This window comes from Lathyrus oleraceus, chromosome 7 (genome assembly GCF_024323335.1).
Source record: "Lathyrus oleraceus cultivar Zhongwan6 chromosome 7, CAAS_Psat_ZW6_1.0, whole genome shotgun sequence".
In the NCBI taxonomy this organism is placed as follows: Eukaryota; Viridiplantae; Streptophyta; class Magnoliopsida; order Fabales; family Fabaceae; genus Lathyrus; species Lathyrus oleraceus.
Genome location: NC_066585.1, coordinates 523,885,846 through 523,895,749, shown reverse-complemented (window position 1 = coordinate 523,895,749; position 9,904 = coordinate 523,885,846).

The window sequence follows — 9,904 nt, the reverse complement described above, 5'->3', positions numbered from 1 at the left end:
TGAACTGTCATGTTCGCCTAGCGAACATACCTTCGCCTAGCGAAGGACACGCTTCAACCTTCGCCCCAGCGAGGTTGAGAGGTTTTGCTACTGTAATGCTCGCTGGGGACTCGCTAGAGCTTCGCCTAGCGAGTGAGTGTTGGCTGCGTTTTTCACCAAAACAGAATGAACTCGCTACCACCTTCGCCTTCAGCTCGCCTGGCGAATTAATTTGACAATTTACTGGAGCTTTTCGCCAGGAACTCGCCTAGCGAACCAATTGCTTCGCCACAGCCTCGCCTAGCGAGCAGGCAGATGAAATGCTTGTATTCTTTGGTTCCTTTGCCAATTTTCTTGTGTCTTCATTTTCAATTAGTTCATGACTTTCCTGCACAATAACACACAAATCAAAGGCACCAAACTTGTTTATCAATGTAATGCATTCCATGTAAAACAAATGTGGTTTTGACAATTTTAGCAAGGAAAAAGAGTGAAAGATGCCCACATATGATAGCTCAAATAAGCACTTTTGGGCATCTAACAACTCTCCCCAACTAGATTCTTGCTTGTCCTCAAGCAAAGTATGCCTCTTGAAGGACAAGAGGATTTGCTTTAAGAAACTGGTTTCTCCGAAGTTGGATAAACGGCTCAAACACAAGCGAAATCAGCAAATACAAGTTCCCAACGGTTCGAATAAAATAATACATAAGAACTAAAACTTAAATAGCAATGCAAAATATTTATCTATCTACAACAATACTATTCTGAATGAATCATCCTATCTCTCCTCTTCGAATAAGGAATGAAGATTTTGCGCGTTTGCAACCGCGGGACTAATCTCACTCTCTAACAAATAATGAAGAAATCAAATAGATTCATACAATGTCTAACGATTAAAAATGGTACTGTGGAAGCATAAAGATCACTAAGGGCTTTTAGGTTGAAGCTTGGCTAGGTTAACAAACAAGGGACATTTCTAAGGCCATTGAAACGAAAGTGCCGATGCAAAAGAGACATTCACAGTATTATTCACACTACTCGACTTTGTTTCATTTGTTTCTTATTTGAAACCTTCACAACACATATTCCACAACTCAATTTTTATTTTTCACTATTTTTCTTCCAAGCAAGCATTCATTTTCATTTTTTTCTATTTTTGTTCTTTTCTTTCACATCAAATATACAAAACAGATGTTTCTTTTCTATATTTTCTATACATATATTTTTCTATGCTTGCTCGGTTTTTCTTTTCTTTTTCAAGAGTTGTGGTACTTACCAATTCTTTTTCGTTCTCCCCAACTTATTTCTTCCACACCCTAAGTGAATGCTCTTAACTTTTTACGGCAAAAGAACAATAATCAAGATTTTTCGGGTTGTAAAAAAAAAGATTTTTGAGATCTCGCTTTATTTCAAGCCGAGATTCAACTGTTTAGGCTCAAAGGGGTTAACAAATACTCTCTCTGCTCACAGGTAAGTTGTTTTTGGATGTAGTTGTGCTCGAAAGAAAACAAGTGCCTTGATCATTTCTAATTGCTTCCACAATTTCACAATAATAAAAGACAAAGAATGAATCACATGAATCAACAAAACTTATTAGAATCCAGCATTTAAGTGAACAATGGAGGTTTCCTCACAATTTGTGGTTTTAAGTTCTAGATGAAGCATTCATTCAATTATGTTGCAAAAAGACAATATTCAATTTACCAAAAAGAGTAAAGTTCCTAATGCATTCTAAAATTCTAGCCGACGGTAACCATGTACCTTAGCTTCATTCACTTGTTTATTCTTATCATTGCCATCCAAGCTCGGATGCACCTTCATTGGGTACTTCTTGAGGAGCAACCAATCTAGAAGGGTTTGCCACTCAATCAACCAAAAATTTATTAAACACACAAAATTAAAAACATAACTAAATAACATTAACTGAAAATATAAATTTGTTCATGGGGGACAAAACACCCCAATAGTACAACACCAAAATCAAGATACAAAATCCAAAAATACAAATAGAAATAACATAAAAACTGAAAACACACAAAACCTTAACCCACTAAGGGCTCAGGACTCCTCCTCGCTACCGGCCTCAGAACCGGTAGCCTCATCATCAACATCTTCATCATCAGCATCATCAGCATCAGCGCCCACCCCCTCACCATAGACTGGCCTGTCCACAGGCCAATTAGCGTTAAGCATAAACTGCTCACGCGCCAACAATGCTCGAGCACCGACAATACCACATGCAACCTCAATGTTCCCATACCACACTCATCCTAATTGCAATTCATATTTTGAAATTAAGAGTTCAAACAAAAAGAAAAATGTAGTAGGGCAAACCTTAGTTACACGGATTTGGAAATGTGAAGTGAGAAGAGTTTGCAATCGACCGAAAAGAGAAGTGTTGGTGATAAAGATGCAAATGAGAGAGTTTGAGAAGCCTAGCACAAATTCCTCAGCAGAGCCGTTCAGAAAAATATTTGAAGGTTTGGGGCAAAATGGCCCTGCTGAGATTTAAATAGTAAACAGTACTGCAGCGCTTGCTGCTGCCTCGCCTAGCGAGCGTGCTCGCTACAGACTCGCCTAGCGAGCTGCAAGCGAGCATGACAGCAAGTGTTTTAGCAAATGCAGCACTTGCAAGTCATCCAGCATGGGTTTAGCACAGTGTACTCAATACAACACAAAACATAAAACAGTAAATACTTACAATGTTGGGGTGCCTCCCAACTAGCGCTTGTTTAACGTCGGCTAAGCTCGACGGTGCGATGCTCACAGAGGAGCATCGAGCGGCTGAGCACAACTCTCGCGATCCACATGACCGCCGAGATACACTTTCAATCGTTGGCCATTCACGGTCCAACTATCTTTCTTGTCCATGTCTTCAATGACAATGGCCCCGTACTCTTTCACTTCTTTCACCCGAAATGGCCCGGACCATTTTGATTTCAACTTCCCGGGAAACAACTTCAACCGGGAGTTGAACAATAGGACCAATTGTCCGGGCACAAATTCTTTGTTACGGATCTTCTTGTCGTGATACTTTTTAGCCTTTGCTTCGAATCCGGTTTGGTTAGCAGATATTTAATCGCCGCGTGATCGGTATACACAACGACTTTAGACCCTATAAGATAAGACCTAAACTTTTCTAGCGCATACACTATTGCGAGTAGTTCTTTTTCCGTTGTGGCATAATTTATTTGATCCTCGTTAAGAACCTTACTCGCATAATGTATCGCATGGAAAGTTTTGTCTTTTCTTTGGCCAAGCACAGCTCCAACAGCATAGTCACTCGCGTCACACATTAGTTCAAAATTTTCATTCCAATCGGGAGCGACTATTATTGGAGCGGTAACCAATTTTTCTTTTAAAACCTCAAAGGCTTGCAAACAATCTTCGGTGAAGAGAAATACCTGGTCCTTGACGAGCAAATTGCTCAAAGGCTTAGCCACCTTTGAGAAGTCCTTGATGAAGCGCCGGTAGAACCCCGCGTGCCCCAAAAAGCTACGGATGCCCTTCACATTCACCGGAGGGGGTAATTTTTCAATTACTTCAACCTTAGCTCTATCCACTTCAAGCCCCCTTTTAGAGACTTTGTGGCCTAGCACGATCCCCTCGGTCACCATGAAGTGACACTTTTCCCAATTTAGCACCAAATTGGTCTTCACACACCTTTCCAACACCGTCTTCAAATTTGCCAAGCATAGACTAAACGTCCCACCAAATACCGAGAAGTCATCCATGAAGACTTCCATTGTTTTCTCTATCAGATCGGCAAAAATGGCTTGGACACATCGTTGGAAGGTCGCCGGTGCATTGCACAGCCCAAAAGGCATTTTTCTGTATGCGAACACTCCAAACGGACACGTGAAAGCCGTCTTCTCATGATCAACCGGGTCAACCGCAATTTGGTTATACCCGGAGTAGCCGTCCAAAAAACAATAGTATTGTTGGCCCGATAGTCTTTCAAGCATTTGATCCATAAATGGGAGTGGAAAATGGTCCTTTCGTGTCGCGGTATTCAACCGTCTATAATCTATACACATTCTCCACCCCGTGGCAACTTTAGTCGGGATCAATTCGTCTTTTTCATTTCTGATTACGGTCATTCCACCCTTCTTCGGAACCACGTGCACGGGACTAACCCACGGACTATCCGAGATCGGGTAAATCATTCCCGCATCCAATAGCTTCACCACTTCCTTTCTTACAACCTCCTTCATCGTAGGATTTAAGCGGCGTTGTGGTTGAGCCACCGGCTTAAAATCTTCCTCCATCAAAATCTTGTGCATACAATAGGATGGACTAATTCCTTTTAGATCGGAAAGAGTCCAACCCATAGCTTCTTGATTGGTTTTTAGCACAATGATTAGACTGGCTTCTTCTTCTTTTGTCAAAAGGTTGCTTATGATGACCGACTTTGCCTCGGTCTCATCTAGAAACACATATTTCAAAGTCGAAGGTAACTCTTTTAATTCAATTGGCGCTTTCTCGTCAATGACCTCCTTCTTCAAGTTTTCTTCCTCTACTTCCCACGGTTGTAGGTCTTCCAAACTATCAAGTTCCTTTAAACATTCCTCAAGAGCTAGCTCCTCTTCAACAGTGAAAACCTCCAATGAGTCGTCAAGAGCTAACTCCATAGGAGAAATCTCATGAATATGCTTTGAAACCTCCATAATAGCGTCTTCGATCACATCGATGCGAAAGCTATCATTTCTATCCTTGGAATGCTTCATCGCCTCGAATAGATCAAATGTGACTTCCTCATTTTGAACACGCACCTTCATTAAACCGTCATCAACATCTATCATCATTCTTGCGGTCTTCATGAATGGTCGGCCCAAGATGAGCGGAGCATCATCATCTTCCTCCATATCAATTACAATAAAATCCACTGGGAAAAAGAATTTGTCGACCTTTACCAAAACATCTTGGGCTACGCCATGAGGATGGGTCGTCGACTTATCCGCCAATTGCAACGTCATTCGGATGGACTTAATCTCGATGTTGCCAAGCCTCTTGATAATTGACAAAGGTATAAGATTAATGCTCGACCCCAAGTCAATAAGTCCTTTCCCGACATAAACGTCACCAATTTTAACCGGCAATGTAACTCTTCCCGGATCAACCTCTTTCTTAGGAAGCGTCCTTTGAATAATGGCACTACAGCTCGCATCAAGGACGATGGTCTCCGGTTCCGTATACCTCCGCTTTTTGGTTAGTATGTCCTTCATGAATTTGGCATACTTTGGCATTTGTTCCAAGGCTTCAGCAAACGGAATGTTGATTTGCAACTGTTTAAAAATATCCATGAACCGGGCATAATGCCGTTCATTCTCCCTTTTGGAAGGAGCATGAGGATAAGGAAGGTTTTGGATAGGAGTAGCGCTCACTACCTCCTTTCCCTTTGCAATTCTAGCACTCTTCCATCTAGGCTTCTTCACTACCTCCCTTATTACCTCATCACTTTTATTTTCCTCAATCTCCACACCTTTTTCTTTTTCAACTTCACCATTATTTCTATTCTTTTCAACTTCTTCCTCATCACTCCACACTCCTATTTCACCATCAACATTTTCCTCCACTATTTCCTCCTCAACTTCTTTCTCTTTCTCTCTTTGTTCACTCTCAACTCTTTTTTCATTCTCACTACCCAACCCTCTCCCACTTCTCGTCATAATCGCCTTACAATGCTCCTTAGGATTTGTTTGCGTATTAGCCGAAAAAGAAGGACCGGCTTGTTGTTCAGCGAGTTGCTTGGCAAGTTGCCCAACCTGAGTCTCGAGATTTTTTATGGCCGCGTCATTACTCTTTTGATTGGCCATTGACATTTGCATGAATTGCGCCAATGTCTCTTCCAATTTAGAATTGACGACCGGCGGTTGTTGAGATTGATACGGATTTTGGGGAGGGTTTTGACGGCTAGAAGAACCACCTCCATAACCTTGGTTATGATAATAGTTGCTTCTAGGTTGGAACCCTTGGTTCCCTTGGAATTGTTGTTGTTGTTGTTGTTGAGGGTGCGGTTGATAAGGTTGTTGTTGTCTCGGTTGATAGTCCCGTTGATTGGCCATGTAGTTTACTTCGTCAAAACCGGGAGGTGGACAAAATCCGGTGTCATGTTCACCTTTACAAAGTTCACAACAAGCTATTTGTTTAGCTTTTGACGGTTCTCTTAACTCTTTGATTTGTTGCGTTAAGAGTTCCACTTGTTGTGAGATGAGCTTGTTTTGGGCAAGGATGGCATCATTCGTCCCTAACTCAAGCACTCCCGACTTCTTCAAAGAATTTCCACGACTTTGACTCTGAAGATCATTTAGAGCCATTCGATTGATAATGTTTGTGGCTTCTTCGGCACTTTTTGACATCAACGAACCACCCGAGGTGGCATCCAACAACGTCTTGCAGTTTGGTTGAAGTCCATTTCTGAAGATATGGATTTGAGTCAATTCATCAAATCCATGCCCTTTACATTTCCTAAGCATGGACTTGAATCTCTCCCACGCTTCATTTAAAGATTCACTGGTTCCTTGAGAAAACACCGAGATGGCCGTCTTTGATTCCATGAATCGGTTATGGGAGAAAAATCTTTCAATGAATTTCTCTTCTAACACGTTCCAGTCTGTCATTACGGCTGGTGTTTGATCGAGATACCAATCCTTTGCTTTACCGAGCAAAGCGTGGGGAAATAATCGTCTGAACAACGGAAGCTCCTGAGCCTGATCCACTCCGGCAGCCAATGCTATCTCATAAAATTTTGTGAGAAAAGCAAATGGGTCTTCATGGTCCATTCCGGTGAATGGACTCCCATATAATAAATTCAGAGTTCCCGTCTTCATCTCAGCTTGCCTTCCCGTGTGGTTGGCAAACTGAGCGGTGTTCCTTGGACTATTGATACATGAAGTAGAAATAGGTGGTGGCGGTTGTGGCTCCATGTTTGGTATGAATGGTGGTGGATTTGTGGTTGAAGAACTTTCTCCTTGCTCTTGGCGTTGCCTAGCCTGTTGCCTCCTACGTCTCGTTTTGCTATTGAGCCTCCTTGCGGTTCTCTCGATCTCAAGATCAAAAAGAAGTTCGTCCACAGGGATTTGCCCTCGCATAAAACGTAAGCTGCACACTAAACCAAACAAATTACAAGCACAAGTCAAAAATTCACAAGCTAAAACTTAAACAACCATTGCGATGCTCGCAATATCAATTTACAATCCCCGGCAACGGCGCCATTTTGTTGAGATGTAATTTTAAGTGTCGGGTTTTTGTTATCGTATCCACAGGGATTGTAAGATATCACCGCCGTTCGATGGTTGTATTAATCTTAGCTCAATGTAACAATAGGGTTTTGGTTTCAATCAAGTTATCTTGCATAAAAAGTAATAAATTGCGGTAAAAGTTATGGTTTGATTAAATGAGAAATATTGTCAGAGTTAGGTTTCAATGATCACTTTGCATGTATTTGCTCGGTCAACAATCTTATAAACTCCTTTAGATGATAAATAATTTCACAAAGTCCTCTCAATATGTTTCTCTCGAACACACATTGTGAGTTTTGCCATTTTGATCCATTGTTTCTCTCGAACACAATCTATCAAAATGACAACCTTTTGGTTCAACCTTATGGTGAACAAAATCATTCATTACTATCTCTAGCTAACAAACAAGTTTGGATGAAAACCTAGGTCAAGAGTCGGTAAACATCTCTCGATCATAAACCAACACAAAGAGTTTTACATAGAAACAAAGTTTTCATCATATATTTATCATTAGAGAGTTTACATATGAGGATCCTTACATTTACACACAAAGCTAGTAATCACCTACATCTAACCTTGACAAATGGATGCTTAGGTTGAGAGGTTTTGCTACTGTAATGCTCGCTGGGGACTCGCTAGAGCTTCGCCTAGCGAGTGAGTGCTGGCTGCGTTTTTCACCAAAACAGAATGAACTCGCTACCACCTTCGCCTTCAGCTCGCCTGGCGAATTAATTTGACAATTTACTGGAGCTTTTCGCCAGGAACTCGCCTAGCGAACCAATTGCTTCGCCACAGCCTCGCCTAGCGAGCAGGCAGATGAAATGCTTGTATTCTTTGGTTCCTTTGCCAATTTTCTTGTGTCTTCATTTTCAATTAGTTCATGACTTTCCTGCACAATAACACACAAATCAAAGGCACCAAGCTTGTTTATCAATGTAATGCATTCCATGTAAAACAAATGTGGTTTTGACAATTTTAGCAAGGAAAAAGAGTGAAAGATGCCCACATATGATAGCTCAAATAAGCACTTTTGGGCATCTAACACCTATCGATATTTGAAAAAGAAAACTATTGAGTTTCTTAGTTTTTATGCAAAAAGGTTTTTATGGATGCATGAATGCATGTTTCACAAATACAGGTTTAGGGTTTTGACATTAAGCATGGAGCCAAGGGTCTAACCATCCCACAATGTATGAACTAATAGGTTTATTTTGTACATGTAGAATAAGGTTCTAAAGTGGTCCCCAGAGTCATAGATCCCTCTTCCGGATATTATCGGTTTAACGACTTGCTCGCAAACCAATAATATTCTCAAGAGAAACTCGTCTGAGTGTAGCATCACGTAACAATTACCTCGGATCTTACACCTGGATAATCTCCGCACTACATCTTAAAAAGGCTTAGAGGGGTTGAAAGGGTTCTAAATATCCTTTGTTTCTTAGAATCCCAGGTCGAAGATAATAATGCCACTACGATTTACTCGCAACAATAAATATTACCATCAAAGGGGTCTCCACTGAGTGGGGTTATATCATATGTTAATCATGCTTAGGATTACTCCAGACATGTAACTTTAATTATACCACCATCTTATCTTATTTGTATTCTCTAATCCGGGTTAGGATTTCCTCACCACTTATAAATCTCCATAATGAAACCCAATCAAACATAGCAACAAATAATAATAATAATAATAATAATAATAATAAACACATATAAACAATTTAGGTATCACCCACTTAGTATTTCATCCCTAATGAAGTCGTCATTTCTGTCGCGATGAAGAATCGGAGACCAAGCTATTAATTAGACTTGACTCATGAATCAAAATATCACCATCGAACTTTAATTTATCCAAGGGAATGGGAAAAGATTCAAAAATAACCCAATATGTATATTCAAAGCTAGAAGATTAAACTTAAGCTAAGCAAAAAGGGGGGAGATTATAAGGTACGAGGGTGTGTTATGAAAAGGGAAGGTATTAGTACCCTAATCATCTGTAATACTCTACAGGAACCTTTTAAATATATGCATTTGGTTTAAAATTCTTTGCTATTTGATTGGGGAGATGATAAAAGGAACATCTTTTTATTGTTTGATGATTTGGAAAGACATTGAGTCTTATGCCTACGTACCCGTGAAGGATCAAAATATCGTAGTTCGGGTTCAAAAGTAAGAAAGGATTTGTCGGGGTTGATTTTCTGAGAAAAGAGACAAATTGTCATCTTAAGAAAAAAAACTCACTTTTAAACCACCACAAACATGTGGAAGATAGATCTTTGTATCAAATTGAAAGACGGGCTCTCACTTGGATATATAATCAACAAGTATGCCACATACCTCTTCCAAATGGAAAAGAATCAATATCAATCTCAACAATGTTATGGGGTAGGAGATTTAAATCTCCACTAGGGATAATTCATGTCTAATACTTTTATGAAAAGATTTTAAAGATGGAAAAACCAAAGTGGCAAAAGGGGTTGAATTAAGTTTGTGTTTTTTTAGGTCTTATGAAAATATCTTTGAATATGCTTAAGTGTTTCGAAACATTTGATTAAGAAATAAAAGGGAAAACAATTACCTAAGTCAAAGTTTATTATGAAAGTGGCTATAATAAGGGGAGAGAGAGAGAGAGAGAGAGAGAGAGAGAGAGAGAGAGAGAGAATCCTAAGATTTACATTGAG